We start from the raw sequence: 16711 nt of genomic DNA, 5'->3' as shown, positions 1-16711 counted from the left end.
GGGGCTTTTGCCAGTAGCTACAAGGTTAATGGGGATGTTACTATATAAACCCCTGAGAGCATGTTCCCACTGCCAGGTAATAGTTTGCTATCCTGGTTAGTGCCTCTGTACTGTATTTTGATCTGATTATTCCCATTTGTTGAGCTCAGCTTGCATTCAAATACTTGAGTTTTTTATTCTGTTCCTCATGTGATCTTTTGGCTCTAACCAGGCTTCCTGACTATCCAGCTAGAGCCAACAAAAAGCAGCTGACTCTGTGTCCCTTACCCAGGGATGCCTGTTTAAGTCCAGAGCCCTGTAAAGGGGTTAAAGGATGAAGGCCATGGCATCCTTTAGATTCTGGGAAATGGAGTAGCTTGGGCCAAGCCTGTTCGTGGTAGCCATTTTTGAGCTGCCAGGTGACTACTAACAGTGTGGGCATGAAAGTCATAAGAGAAGTTGGGCTTATACATTAGTTAGCTAATGCCTTAGATCAACCTAATACTTATTGCCAAAGAATTCAAAAATAGTTAAGCCCCCAATTTAAAGAACAATCCACATTTTGTAACCCTTAAAGGTAAGGTGTCGCATTTTTTTATTTGTGTATTAAAAATAGTAATTATGAAATCAAGTATTTTTAATACAAAATTAAACTCGCTGTTTATTTAGTTTTTATGTAATTCTAGTTTTACTGAAGCAATGGGGGCTGCCATCTTGGATTTGGTGTTTGTAACTGGACTGACCAGATCACATCAGAGGATGGAGATCGGCCCCATGTTTGTTGTGCAGCTCACAGCGGTCATGCTGTGTGCTGTACTTTTTCCCCTGTCACCTGCTGGGGATGTGTGAGTAGTGTACCAGCGCCACTCCCCCCGCCGCTGATGCTACTGTCTCCAATAACACCCCTCCGCTCTCCCCCCGGCCTGTCACCTGTCGGCCTGTGTGATTACCAGTGCTCCTCCCCTCGCCGCCGCTGCTACAGTCTCCAATAACACCCCCCCTCTCTGCATCTGGCCTGTGTGAGTACCGGAGCTCCTCCCCCCACCTATATGATACTGTCTGCTAAGCTGTGTATCTAATCCTCTCCTGTGTGATACTGTCTGCTGAGCTGTGTACCTAATCCTATCCTGTGTTATACTGCCTGTTGAGCTTTATCTAATCCTATTCTGTGTGGTACTGTCTATGGCGCTGTGTATCTAATCCTATCATGTGTGATAGTCTGCTGAGCTGTGTATCTAATCCTATCCTGTGTGATACTGCCTGCTGAGCTGTGTATCTAATCCTATCCTGTGTAATACTGTCTGCAGAGCTATGCATCTAATCCTATCCTGTGTGATACTGTCTGCAGAGCTGTGTATCTAATCATATCCTGTGTGATACTGTCTGCTGGGCTGGGTATCTAATCCTATCCTGTGTGATACTGCCTGCTGTCCTTGGTGACACTAAACATTTGTGGTCACCAACAAACACTTCATTCCCTGTTATCCTTTTGAAAACACCCAGGTTGGGAGGGGGAGCTGTGACATCACACACAGGAGAGCAGATTCCGCCCACTTTACTGCAGCTGTAATCCAGGCTATATCTACAGTAGGATTTCTGTAGGATTTCAGCAGCTGCTCCCCCTAGTGTTTAAGAGTAGAAAATATCAAACTTTTAATTTTTTTTATATTTTGCCTAATTAAAAACAAATAATAATATTTAAACAAAACATTAAAACATTAATACTTTACATTTTTTCAGTTATTGAATTTTTTCTTTTTGCACGACATCTTTCCTTTAACAATATCATTTCAAAGACTGCTATATAGCATTTTGAACATTCAGTATTTGCTTTAGTAGAAGAGTTACATTTTCCACGCCTTCCAAAAACATTGGCACTGAATTGTTCAACTATAATATTAGGTTTGTTCTGACTGCTTTTAATTAAATTAGATTGCCTACCACTATAAAAGTTACGTTTTCAGAGTTACACAGCACTCGTCAGCTAATAGATCCCTTGATAGCTTTTTATCATTAGCTGCTTTTAACATGGCTGTTCACAATGTTCATTTTATAAATATTTAAATAACTGTATTTCCTGAATCCAGAAGATGGGGACTCGGCTGGCAAAATATTTTGTTTGAGGTAATGTGGAAATGTTTGCTTTCATGTTGTATTATCCAGATAATAAATTCATTGAGAAAATACTGTGCTTTAAATATTTCAAACAATGACTGCCAATACAAATTGTAGCAATATTTCATAGTAACAGTAATCAATGAATTTGCCAGGAACTCTGTGACTTACTGCCTCTATGAGCACATTTTCTTCAGAGCTAATTAATCATAGCAATAACATAAACAACAAGAAAAAAATAAACAAATAATTGAATTGGGCAATAAAACGTTAAATAGAAACATTACTCAAATGATTTGCAGGCTACATGCAATTGGATTATGCTGCAAAATAAAGTAGGCTAAAAGACTTTAAATTGTAGCAACAAATTATGTTTTTCTTTATGAAAATTTGAAAGAAAATGTTATAAAAGTAAATATGAAATAACAAACAGCAATATTTCTATTCATATAGTTTCATTCTAGACATCAGGACAATTGTATTTTACTTATAAAGCCACATGTTAATGTCTATATTTTTCAGCAACATCTGGATGTCCCACAGTTTTACTGTTTGTTCGAGTTAAAAGTAGATCCCCTTAGGTTCAATAGTGATCTGATGAGGGGTTACATTGGTGGGGGTCTGACATTGCAGCTATAACAGAGACAGTGACATGGTCCTTATCAATTAGAGAAAATGTGTGGGATTTTTTTATAACCTTCACTATAAATGAGTGATTTTCTAATGCTGATCAGAGTCAGAAAATGTGGTATCTGCCACAACCTTTGGTTGCTTCACTATTCCACAAGATACCATAAAAATGACATATGTTCCATTAGTAAAACGTAAAGTTAAGATATCTAAAACAAGTCCATCATGCAGGTCCATTGAAGACTAAAAAAGTAATGGCTCTTAAATAATGGCAACATAAACCACATGTTTTTTTTTTTTTAAAAAGTTCTAAATTATTAATAAAAAATGTATATAAAACACCTTTTTAGTATGGTGTCACCATAATCACACTGAAGAATTATGTTACTGTCACAATTCCTCTGTGAAGACTAGAAGATCCTCTGCTGCATTTCCCTGAATTACATTCCTGACAGTTACTATTCCTCTGTGCAGAGCATCTTGCCTTTGGAGATGCTCTGCTGTGCCTTCCTGAGTTTCTGAGCTAGCTGCTTGTTTGACAGCACAGATTTCCATGTTGGTGCTGATTACTCAGGTGTTCTTCCTTACTGGTAATTGCTCAGGGTTTATACTGAGCATGCTCACCAAGAACTTTGCCAGTTACATTTTCTGGTTATGCAGTTGTGCTGTTGCCTTTGCTAGTGATATGTTCTTTGTGTTCTGACCCCGGATTGTTATTTGACTTTTCTCTGCCCAGTCCCTGTTCCAGCCGTGACCTTCTGCCTATTGATCTCGGACCATTACCTGACCACATCTCTGTTTTTTACCTGAACCTTTTACGTGCTCTCCCGGATTTCAGACCCTCGGATATTGATCTGACTATGTCTCCATTTACTCCTTGGGCTCATACGTGTCCTCCTGTTACCAGACCCGGGCTTTCCTGACTACTCTTCCGTCCATTCTGCCTGTAAGTAGTGACTGCATCACAGTTGTCAGATCATTTTTACTGCACTTTGAATGTTTTAAAAATAAAACTTTAAAATCAATATCTGAATTTCTCCACAATTGGGAACTGTTTTCATTTTATTCAATATATTATTTTTGAAAATGAATGGTGTCAATCAGATTACAACTTGATCTGGAAAACAACAAGCCCATATACGGCTATGTCAGAGAAAAATACAAATCTTGAATACTAGAACAAGAGGAAAAAAAACTAAATTGCAAAAATGAAAAATTATACTGGACATGAGGTGTTAAATGAACATAAAAAATGGAATCACATAGGAATTGTATTGTTTGTTTTTTTTTGTAAGAGTATAGCAAGAGAAGAAACATACCCTGAAGATATTCTCCTGGTGATGACTGTAATGAGGTACAGTATATTGCTGTATTGTCTATATGTGATATTTTATTCCATTGTTCATCGTATTTTTATGTTGTGCAAACGTAGGATAAAGTCACTTGTGTTGGGGAAGTGAACCAGCCTTTAAAATTGGGGGGAGTATTTTGGAGTAAGAAGAGTGTTAATTCCTTGTTATTGTAAGTCAGAAGTTAGTTAATAGTTTTAGAATAAAGAAGAATTGTGTATTATTACTAGGGTTTATATGAGTGTGTATAATAGGAAGATTGCTGAGGAAGCAAGCCCTGAAAGTAACTGAAGATAGAAGTGGCCGATATACCTAGACACAGCCAGAATATCCCTGATACTTGGAAGTGAGCCTAAAAGAAAGAAGCCAGGTCTTAAGGCCCCGTTACACGCAACGACGTATCTAACGATATATCACCGGGGTCATGGATTCCATGACTCACATCCGGCATCGTTAGCGACGTCGTTGCGTGTGACACCAACGAGCGGCCGTTAACGATGGAAAATACTCACCAAATCTTCCATCGTTGACACGTCGTTCATTTTCAAAAAATCGTTGGTTGTTGAGGACACAGGTTGTTTGTCGTTCCTGTGGCAACACACATCGCTATGTGTGACACCTCGGGAACAACGAACTACAGCGTACCTGTGACCTCAACAAGCACCAAGGTGGGAGTGACGGAAATGCAGCTGCTCTCCGACCCTCCGCTTCTATTGACGGCCCGCTCTGTGATGTCACTGTGACGCCAAACGAACCTCCCCCTTTCAGGGTAGGTTGTTCACTGCCCACAACGACGTCGTTAGGGAGGGCTGTACGTGTGACACGGACAAGTGATATTGTGCACCACGGGCAGCGATTTGCCCGTGACGCACAAACGACGGGGGTGGGTGCCATCGCTAGCGATATCGCTAGGAATGTCGCTCCGTGTAAAGCTTCCTTTAGTGAGTTTAGCAATAGCCCTAAATAGAGCTGTGGCATGTGGGGCACAAGGCACTTATAATAAAGTCGGTATAAAAGGCAACATGTAAGCAGGTCTTGTTAGCAAAGGAATCGAGGACTAAACTGGCCAGGTCTGGGCGCAAGTACTGCTGCAAAAGTGGGCAGAGAAATGAAGATAACATGGGGCATTTGTGTAATTAAATAGTACTTTACAAGCACTATGCCATCATTTGTACCCATCAAGCTGATGTCTCTGTTTTATGCTGAAGATGTACCCAATGTATTGAATAACTCCTACCTTGTGTATATAGTTTAAAGAAGTTAAAAGGTAAATAACATTTAATTTTTACAAAGTGGACTCAGATCTTCCTTGTGTACTGCATAAACCCGGAGCTTCCATACCATCATAGAGTATGTATGAGTGAAAAATGTATGAGTAGGCCAGTAATACATACACATCCAGAGAAACCCATGTCTCTGGTGCCAGGGTCGTAATTAGGGATGAATGAGTACCTCAAATATTCGGCTTCGTGAATATTTTCCGAATACCTCAGCGCTATTCGACTATTTGATGCGCAATGTAAGTCTATGGGAAGCCCGAATAGTTGTTATTCGAGTTTCCCATAGACTTACATTGTGCATCGAATATTCGCGAATAGTCGAATAGCGGCGAGATATTTGGAAAACATTTGCGAAGCCAAATAATCGAAGTATTCGATCATCCCATACTTCACCATGGACAATGCAACCATTATTACTTGGTCATTGCACTGGGCAATGATCGAGAAAGAAACTATGAGTTATCAACTTATTGGGCAATTATTACTGCATGTTAAATATTCCTATTTCTAATCAAACCCAGGCTTTTTCCCATGTATATACTGTACACAATATATAGACAAATGAATGAATTGCACTAGGCACGGAATTATCAGATGTTTTTCATATAAATTATTTTCTCAACTTTAATTAGTTGGTAGTGATTTATTTCAATGTTGTCTTGACAGCGCTCATTTTTTAATTTACTTAGATTTCTGAATTTCAACCAATGTATCCTGTCTACAAAAACGTGTTTAATATTGTACTGAATACATCATATTTATTACTTTAATGTTAATCTTTCCAGCTCTCCTCAATATCTCAGAAACAAATAGCAACACAGATTTACTCCAAAACCTACAGTGAAAACAGTCTCGTAGCCATAACACATGGTCTGTGTTTTCTACAAATTATATCTATAGTTATCTATAGTTATCCTGTAAGTATAAAGTTTCTTCATACAGGAGGCATCTTGAATAGTGATAGGCAAACCCGAACTATAAAGTTTGGGGTCCATACCGGACGGCTAGGTTCTGCAGCAAGTAGCCGTATGCTTTATCTGCGCTGGGTATCACAACATATGATGGATCCTATGCCAAATAATGTATTTATTTATTTATTTTTACACCACTATAGGGATGCAGTGTATGTGATTCCAACCAACCACAGACGCTGTCAAACTGGGTGGGGGCCCCGTCTGACTGCAACCAATCACAGACGCTAGGACTGATGGTTGTTACGGGAAGAAGTAAATATGGATGAGGGTTAATGAGCAGCTCGGAAGCAGTGTTACAGCCATCCAGAAGACTCATAAGTATAACTGTCCTGCTCTAATCCCCCTAGCCCTTTCTACCACTATTGTACAGCACAGTGTTCGGGTCCCCATAGACATATATTGAGTTTGGCGTATGTTTAGGTTCAAGTCCAGTCCCGAACCATATTTTATTAAAAAAATCTGTCCGGACCCGTCAAATCCGAACATCTGCGGGTTCGCCCATCTCTAGTTTTGAAGCTGTCTTTACAAACAAAAGCTTTTCTGTGAAGTATTAAAAAATAAGTATTAAATAGAATTTCAGTAAGCGTGTTTAATACTTTTTTCCTGTGTTATTTCTCATTATTACCTGTCAGCATATGGACAAATATATATTTGAAGACAAATTCACAAAAACACATATAAACAGACATAAATATATACACAGACATGTACACTGACATACATATCATATACATGCACACACACATATAGATTAGAGTTATTTTTTATAAGGGAAAGCCAGCAAGAAGCGTTTCTCACCTCTAACAATTGTCTGCAGCACAGCTTCTTCTAGTCATGTGGCTGTGCATGGCACGCTACATGATGGCTGTCTCTTTTGCAGACATGGCCACGCGCAGTGCCCTGTGATGCAGTACTAGCAGTGACACTGCTGAGCTGCCATTATGCCTTTAATTCCATTTGTGCAGGTTTGGCAGTGTCACTGCTTACAGACAAAGCCACACAGTGCACACTGAGACTGCTGTATATATATCACAGGAGACATAGGGTCTACAGTATATATATATATATCACATGAGGGGCTAGGGGCAAATACATCACATGCAAAAATGAGGCATACACATCAATGGGGCATAGACATTATTTGGAACATGGACATCACTGGTGACATAGACATCACTGGGGTAAAGACAGCACTGGGTGGCATAGACATTACTGGGTGGCATAGACATCACTGGGGCATAGACAGCCCTGGGTAGCATAGACATTACTGGGTTGCATAGACATCACTGGGACATACACAATACTTGGACCAGTGGTGGGAATACACATACTGAGGATGCTGGGGAGAAAGCATTTACTTAGAACCATACACATACTAGGGACAATGGAGGGCATCCACATACTGGGGGCATACTCATACTGGGGACGATAGTCGACATACACATACTGGTGAATCTGGGGGGCATACACATTACTGACATACTGGGGACGCTGAGGGGTATACACATTACTGAGTCCAGCAGGTGCATACACATAGTAGGGACGTTGTTAGGCATAGAAATTAATGGACCCAGTGGAGACCATACAAATTACTGAGGCCAGCGGGAGACATACCGATTACAGGGGTCAGTTGGGGGACATATATATTACTGGGGCCAGTGGGGGGCGTACAGTTATTGAGAAGGTTGGCACATATGAAGTACTGGGGGACACCGGCAGCCAGCAGCCGCTCCTCTTCATCCAAGAGCACATTGCGCATTAGCCTAGAGATGACTCTCATCTTGCAATGCATGCAGAATTCAGTGCAAAGAGCAGCTGCGAGACCAAGCACTGCAGTCCATAGAAATCTGCCCGGGAACCACAGGAAAGATGGTGACCTGCTCCTGCGGACAGTGAGTGGGCCCCCCCCCTGTCCAGGACCCCCCGGGTGCACCGAGTGATGACACCAGTCCTATATATATATATATATAAATATATATATAGTTTCATCCTACTCACATTTACATGCACATACACCATTACACTGTGTGCAGAATTATTAGGCAAATGAGTATTTTGATCACATGATAATTTTTATACATGTTGCCCTACTCCAGGCTGTATAGTCTTGAAATCCAACTGCCAGTTAAGTAAATCAGGTATTGTTCATTTCTGTAATGGGGAGAGGTGTGGAGTAATGACATGTGTAATGACATCAACACCCTATATACGTTGTGCTTAATTCTTAGGCAACTTCCTTCCTTTGGCAAAATGGGTCAGAAGACAGATTTGACGGGCTCTGTAAAGTCCAAAATTGTGAGATGTATTGCAGAGGGATGCAGCAGTCTTGAAATTGCCAAACTTTTGAAGCATGATCACCGAACACTCAAGCGTTTCTTGGCAAATAGTCAACAGGGTCGCAAGAAGCGTGTTGGGCAAAAAAGACGCACAATAACTGCACATGAATTGAGGAAAATCAAATGTGAAGCTGCCAAGATGCCATTTGCCACCAGTTTAGCCATATTTCAGTGCTGCAACGTTAGTGGAGTATCAAAAAGCACAAGGTGTGCCATACACAGCGACATGGGCAAGGTAAGAAGGCTGAAAAATGACCACCTTTGAACAAGAAATTAAGATAAAACGTCAAGACTGGGCCAAGAAATATCTTAAGACGGATTTTTCAAAGGTTTTATGGACTGATGAAATGAGAGTGACTCTTGATGGGCCAGATGGATGGGTCAGAGGCTGGATCAGTAAAGGGAAGAGAGCTCCACCGGTATGGGCTGGTATCATCAAAGATGAACTTGTGGGACTTTTTTGGGTTGAGGATGGAGTGAAGCTCAACTTCCAGACCTACTGCCAGTTTCTGGAAGACAACTTCTTCAAGCAGTGGTACAAGAAGAAGTCGGTATTCTTCAAGAAAAAGATGAATTTCATGCAGGACAATGTTTCACACATGCATCCAACGTGGCTGGTCAGTAAAGGTCAGTAAAGGTCTAAAATATTAAAAATAATGACATGGCCCCCTTGTTCACCTGATCTGAACCCCATAGAGAACCTATGGTCCCTCAAAAAATGTGAGATCTACAGGGAGGGAAAACAGTGCACCTCTCGGAACAGTGTCTGGGAGGCTGTGGTGGCTGCTGCACGCAATGTTGATCATAAACAGATCAAGCAACTGATAGAATCTATGGATGGTAGGCTGTGTAGTGTCATCATAAAGAAAGATGTCTATATTGGTCACTAATTTTTGGAGGTTTTGTTTTTGCATGTCAGAAATGTTTATTTCTAAATTTTGTGCAGTTATATTGGTTTACCTGGTGAAACTAAACAAGTGAGATGGGAATATATTTGGTTTTTATTAGGTTGCTTAATAATTCTTCACAGTAATATTTACCTGCACAAACAGATATCCTCCTAAGATAGCCAAATCTTAAAAAAAAACACTCCAACTTCCAAAAATATTAAGCTTTGATATTTATGAGTCTTTTGGGTTGATTGAGAACATAGTTGTTGATCAATAATAAAAAAATCCTCTAAAATAAACCTGCCTAATAATTCTACACACCGTATACATACATCTTTTCATGCCTAGTATGCATAAATATACATCACTGCATGCTGGCTATAGTCTTGCACTGCTGGACATACACAAATAATTTCCCAAGTCTATATTATGCCTCTGTGCCCATCTCAATCAGGATAACATTATGCATGTGTTTTCAGCACGGCTGAAAGGGAAGATACTGCTGTTACATTTTTATTTTCCCACCTACCCCTACACATACTTCCATTCCTACATCAACCTATTTACATCTTATCTATTTTATGTCCCTTCTCTTACTACTCTTTTAAACTTACGTACTTCGTTCTTTCTTCATTTTTCTCTCAATGCTAATATCTTTGCCTAGCAAATTGATCTATCCATCATAGGGCGGCTTTGCACGTTGCGACATCGCACATGCGATGTCGGTGGGGTCAAATCGAAAGTGACGCACATCCGGCGTCACTTTCGACATCGTACTGTGTAAATGCTAGATGATACGATGAACGAGCGCAAAAACGTCACTATCGTATCATCGTTGCATTCACCGACATTTCCATAATGCCGGTGCCGCGTCAGGTACGATGTAGTTCCTCGTTCCTGCGGCAGCACACATCACTGTGTGTGAAGCCGCAGGAGCGAGGAACATCTCCTTACCTGCCGCCGGCAGCTATACGGAAGGAAGGAGGTGGGCGGGATGTTTACATCCTGCTCATCTCCGCCCCTCCGCTGCTATTGGCCGCCTGCCGTGTGATGTCGCTATGACGCTGCACGACCCTCCCCCTTAGGAAGGAGGTGGGTCGCCGGCCAGAGCGACGGTCGCAGGGCAGGTGAGTGCATGTGAAGCTGGCGTAGCGATAATTTTCGCTACGCCAGCTATCACAAGATATCGCACCTGCAACGGGGCGGGGACTATCGCATGCAACATTGAAGCATCGACTTGCGATGTCGCAAAGTGCAAAGCCCGCCTTAGTCTAATGTATAATACACACCTGTTATGTTTATCTACTATATTTATCATCAAGTTTTCACCTTCCACCTTGATGTATTTCCACGTTGAGTTCCTGTCTCCTGTACTCAAAATAATCATTGTACCTACTATGCCATTATATTATCATTATTCTATATCTTTTTTTCTTCTGTACTAATTTATATGCACAGTGATGCTGATCTTTCTTTCCCTTTTCCATTCACCTTTCTCCATTAACCTACATCATTGTATTTTGTTGCATTTATTTCTGCCTGACAGATGCTGTTAAATAAATACCTCTGCCTAGATATTAATGTCCAGGGGATATCTGTTTCATGGTTTAACTGCTCAAGTCAATAAAAACATTTCAGCAGAATCAACCATTTTTGTCTGTATCAGTGCTGGCGTTTTCTGTTGCTGATGGACCACAACTGACTACATACAGTGCCTACAAGTAGTATTCAACCCCCTGCAGATTTAGCAGGTTTGATAAGATGTAAATAAGTTAGAGCCTGCAAACTTCAAACAAGAGCAGGATTTATTAACAGATGCATAAAGTTTACAAACCAACAAGTTATGTTGCTCAGTTAAATTTTAATACATTTTCAACATAAAAGTGTGGGTCAATTATTATTCAACCCCTAGGTTTAATATTTTGTGGAATAACCCTTGTTTGCAATTACAGCTAATAATCGTCTTTTATAAGACCTGATAAGGGCGGCACAGGTCTCTGGAGTTATCTTAGCCCACTCCTCCATGCAGATCTTCTCCAAGTTATCTAGGTTCTTTGGGTGTCTCATGTGGACTTTAATCTTGAGCTCCTTCCACAAGTTTTCAATTGGGTTAAGGTCAGGAGACTGACTAGGCCACTGCAACACCTTGATTTTTTCCCTCTTGAACCAGGCCTTGGTTTTCTTGGCAGCGTTCTTTGGGTCGTTGTCTTGTTGGAAGATGAAATGACAACCCATCTTAAGATCCTTGATGGAGGAGCGGAGGTTCTTGGCCAAAATCTCCAGGTAGGCCGTGCTATCCATCTTCCCATGGATGCGGACCAGATGGCCAGGCCCCTTGGCTGAGAAACAGCCCCACAGCATGATGCTGCCACCACCATGCTTGACTGTAGGGATGGTATTCTTGGGGTCGAATGCAGTGCCATCCAGTCTCCAAACGTCACGTGTGTGGTTGGCACCAAAGATCTCGATCTGGGTCTCATCAGACCAGAGAACCTTGAACCAGTCTGTCTCAGAGTCCTCCAAGTAATCATGAGCAAACTGTAGACAAGCCTTGACATGACGCTTTGAAAGTAAAGGTACCTTACGTGCTCGTCTGGACCGGAGACCATTGCGGTGGAGTACGTTACTTATGGTATTGACTGAAACCAATGTCCCCACTGCCATGAGATCTTCCCGGAGCTCTTTTCTTGTTGTCCTTGGGTTAGCCTTGACTCTTCGGACAAGCCTGGCCTCGGCACGGGTGGAAACTTTCAAAGGCTGTCCAGGCCGTGGAAGGCTAACAGTAGTTCCATAAGCCTTCCACTTCCGGATGATGCTCCCAACAGTGGAGACAGGTAAGCCCAACTCCTTGGAAAGGGTTTTGTACCCCTTGTCAGCCTTGTGACCCTCCACGATCTTGTCTCTGATGGCCTTGGAATGCTCCTTTATCTTTCCCATGTTGACCAAGCATGAGTGCTGTTCACAAGTTTGGGGAGGGTCTTAATTAGTCAGAAAAATTACAAATTACAATTACAGCCAAAGGCTGGAAAAAGAGATAATTAATCCAAACATGTGAAGCTCATTGTTCTTTGTGCCTGAAATACTTCTTAATACTTTAGGGGAACCAAACAGAATTCTGGTGGATTGAGGGGTTGAATAATAAATGACCCTCTGAATAAACTTTTCACAATTTAAAAAAAAAAAAAAAAAAGAAATAACATTCTTTTTTGCTGCAGTGCATTTCACACTTCCAGGCTGATCTACAGTCCAAATGTCACAATGCCAAGTTCATTCCGAATGTGTAAACCTGCTAAATCTGCAGGGGGTTGAATACTACTTGTAGGCACTGTAACTGTCTAATATTTCAATTTTCCTGATGATGAAGGAATGTGCCGAGTTGGCCTGTCTCTGAATTATATGAGGGCTTTAATTAATTAGTGAATACAAGATATGTCAATCAGCTTTAATACATTAGAAATACATTATGAAAAGGCTTTGATGGGGTATTATTCATAATATATATTCATTTGCAGAAGTATAATGTGATTTTCATATAAAGAATAACTATTGCATAGGTTACAATATATTTTAAATATTATATTTAATAATATTGGTCATTTTTGTTTGAAAAAAATATATAAATTCCTCTCTCTCTCTCTGTATATTTATATGCAATCTTGAAGGAAGTTCCAGCAGGTAAGAAGACTTCAGGTAGTAATATCAAAAAACAGCTTTATTGAGCAAATTAAAAGTTTCAGAGCTCAAAATTAAAGTGCCGGATACATGCTATGGCAGACTACGCATTTCGGCGGTATAAAACCGCCTTCTTCACGGTCCAAAGCTTCTTTCCCAGTCCGGATCCGTGCAACCAGTATATGTATATATACATACATATATGTCTGTATAGCAATTAATATATAATTAAATGTACCGGTAATATGTAATCACTACCGTATCAAACAACTTACCAGGATACAAGGCGTACATATGCAGGTTGTGCAGGTGCCAACATGTTGCCAGAATGAGGTTTCTTATTTCTTAGTTTTCAAAAAAGGGATAATGCTGAATGCTGTATGATAGCTTGTTTCTTTACCTGAAATAAAGTAAACCTCGATAAGAAAAAAATAACACATCTTTAATTATGTTTTACATATAATTTAAACAAGCACCCCAAACAATGTTAAAAATCTTGAATAAATTACAGTAGAATATCAAGCAGATCGTGGAGCTCTCATATTCAAAATGAAACACAAAACAAAATTTCAAAAATATATACTAACTAGCTGTAGTATCTGGGCGTTGCCCGGGATAGTAACTGTCTCTTTCTCTCTCAGTCTCTGTCTGTGTGTCACTGTCTGGCTGTCTCGCTATCTGTCTCTTTCCTTTGTCTGTCTGTTTCTATCTCTCTGTCTGTATTTGCATCAGTCTATCTGTCGCAATCTCTGTATCTGTCTGTCTCTCTGTCTCTTTGCCCGGCTGTCTTTTTGCCCGGCTGTCTTTTTGCCCGGCTGTCTTTTTGCCCGGCTGTCTCTTTGCCCGGCTGTCTCTTTGCCCGGCTGTCTGTTTCTAGGTCTGTATCTTTCCCGGTCTTTCTCTTTCCTGGTCTGTCTCTTTCCCGGCCTGTCTCTTTCCAGGGCTGTCTCTTTCCAGGGCTGTCTCTTTCCAGGGCTGTCTCTTTGCTGGGCTGTCTCTTTGCCGGGCTGTCTTTTTCTAGGGCTGTCTCTTTGCTCGTCTGTCTCTTTGCCCGTCTGTCTCTTTGCAGGGCTGTCTCTTTCCAGGGCTGTCTCTTTCCAGGGCTGTCTCTTTCCCCATCTGTCTTTTTCCCCGTCTGTCTCTTTCCCACTCTGTCTCTTTCCAGAGCTGTCTCTTTCCCGCTCTGTCTCTTTCCCGTTCTGTCTCTTTTGCCCATCTGTCTCTTTCCAGGGCTGTCTCTTTCACCGTCTGTCTCTTTCCCTGTCTGTCTCTTTCCCCGTATGTCTCTTTCCCCGTCTGTCTCTTTGCCCGTCTGTCTCTTTGCCCGTCTGTCTCTTTGCCCATCTGTCTCTTTGCCCATCTGTCTCTTTGCCCTTCTGTCTCTTTCTTTCTCTATCCATCACACCACCGACATCTTTTTGCCTCCCACATAAGTTTCTTATACTAACAGTTTATTTTGTTCCTATAGCAACCACTGACAGTTGCTATTTATAGCCTGGAGCTCCCAGCTCCATTTAGTTTAATAGCTGCAGGATTTTTGTAGAGTAACTGGAAAGGACAAGCTTACATTTTCCCACTCAAACATAGTCTATAACGTTCCCTGAGCCACATGGAGTGTCTGTGCAAAATTTCGTGATTGTACATGTGACGGTGCGGATTCCTTTAGCGGACATACACACACAAACACACACACACACATACACACACACATACACACACACACATATGTGTATTACACAGCCCTCCAAATAGCATAATTAGCCCCTCAGCAGCCCTCCATGCAGTGTAGAGGCTGCCACTCAGCCCTCCAAACAAAATAATGGTCCCCCCACAGCTTTCCAAACAGTAAAAATAGCCCCTAAACCAGTGGTCCCCAACCTTTCTGACCTTGGGAGCCACATTCAGCTCTGAGATAGGGTGGCGAGTAGAAATGAGCAAACCTGTTTGAGACCAAGGCTCTCAAAACTCATACAAGACTGAGCTTGTTCGTTCAGGCTTTGCAAACGTGAGCATTACACCTAAAACTTGGTGTTCAATTTGGTTTTACTACAAACACTGAATTTCCAAGCACTTCATACTCACCTATTCACCGGGGCGGCTGTTACAGTGCACCCATGCGGCTGCATGCTGCTCTCGTGGCCTTTTTGTGCCTTCCTTCACCTTCTGTGCTACTCATCGCATATGTACTGCTTTCCCTGCTTTCCCAGCCCACCAGCCGGCCTGGTTTCTGTGATTGATTGCAATTGGACACGCCCCCAGCCTGTGTGACAGCGTCAGCCTGCAACCACTCACAGGCACTGTCTGTGGGTCAGTATCATGGTATGAAAATAAATAAATAAATAAAACAATTGGAGTAGGGTCCCCCATAATATAATAACCAGCACAGACCAAAGCATGCGACTACAGGCTTCAGCCCCAGCCATGCGCTCATCTAGGCTGTGTATCAAAATAAGAGGAACCGTATGCGGCTATTTTTTTATTCTTAACTATTAAAATAAATAATTAAAAAATACGATGTGTGATCACTCCAAATTTAGATGTCCAGCCATGATAAGGCCGGACAGTTGGGTCTGGTATTCTCAGACTTGGGAGGCCTATGGTTATTAGGCCCCCCAGTGTAAAAATATCAACCTGTAGTTGACTGAGATTGTCGCAGCTATTAGATGTGACAAGCCTGGCCCTAGACCCGGCTTGTACTGATCACCCTGATGCAGTGGCAATCGGGGTAATAAGGGGTTAATAACAGCCCACAGCTGCTACTAAGCCCTAGATTAGTCATGGCAGTAGTTATGACACCTCCATCACTAATCTATACCTGAAAGTAAATAAACACAAACATCGAAAAATCCTTTATTTATAATAAAATGCAAAACCACCCTCTATCAGCATTATGGCTTAAAGTGCGGATCCGTGTTCTGCACCCTGCCAGCACTTTAACAGTGACAGTGCCAGCATGGAGGTGTGAATTGACCCACACTACCCAAGTGGCATTGTCAGTGATGAAAGGCTGGTGGGGTCCGGGACATGGCCCCGCACTTTAAGCCAGAGTGCTTCAGGTCACCAGAGGTCATACCGTGGGAACCCGGATATGACCTCTGATGAACTGAGTGATGTTACTGCTGCCAGCTGGATCCTTCTTGTTAGTGTTTCCCAGAGCCTGGAGAGATTGGACATATCTTCGGTCTCTCCAGGGTCAGATGTAGCAGAGCCAGGATCGTCGTGGGACCTTGTGTGGATAACATTGAATCCAGGTGTTTTGGGATTAATAAAGTGGTGTAAAAGGGAGGTTTTGTTCCAAATAACAGATTTTTTCGGTGTTTGTATTTATTTACTTTCACATACAGATTAGTGTCATAACCATAACCACAGGGGGTGTCATAACCACTGCCATGACTAATTTAGGGCTCTAATGCTAGAGTATTGCTTTTGGGTCATAAAGAGATCCACTAGATAATATTTTTATGGGCGGCCCGGTGGCTCAGTGGT

At 41.6% G+C, this 16711-nt stretch overlaps 1 long non-coding RNA gene across 1 annotated transcript in view; it reads right to left on the bottom strand.

The window, feature by feature from the left end:
- Nucleotides 1-16711, bottom strand: part of LOC142245108 (uncharacterized) — a 1140303-nt gene that overhangs the window by 168794 nt on the left and 954798 nt on the right. Inside the window, exon 5 of the long non-coding RNA XR_012724730.1 lies at nt 13501-13625. This is a non-coding gene — a long non-coding RNA (uncharacterized LOC142245108). The remainder of the gene's footprint in view (nt 1-13500; nt 13626-16711) is intronic.

The sequence above is a fragment of the Anomaloglossus baeobatrachus genome, chromosome 1 (genome assembly GCF_048569485.1).
Source record: "Anomaloglossus baeobatrachus isolate aAnoBae1 chromosome 1, aAnoBae1.hap1, whole genome shotgun sequence".
NCBI classification, from domain to species: Eukaryota; Metazoa; Chordata; class Amphibia; order Anura; family Aromobatidae; genus Anomaloglossus; species Anomaloglossus baeobatrachus.
The sequence above is the reverse complement of the archived record's forward strand: the minus strand, read 5'-3'. Positions and strand labels throughout refer to the sequence as shown.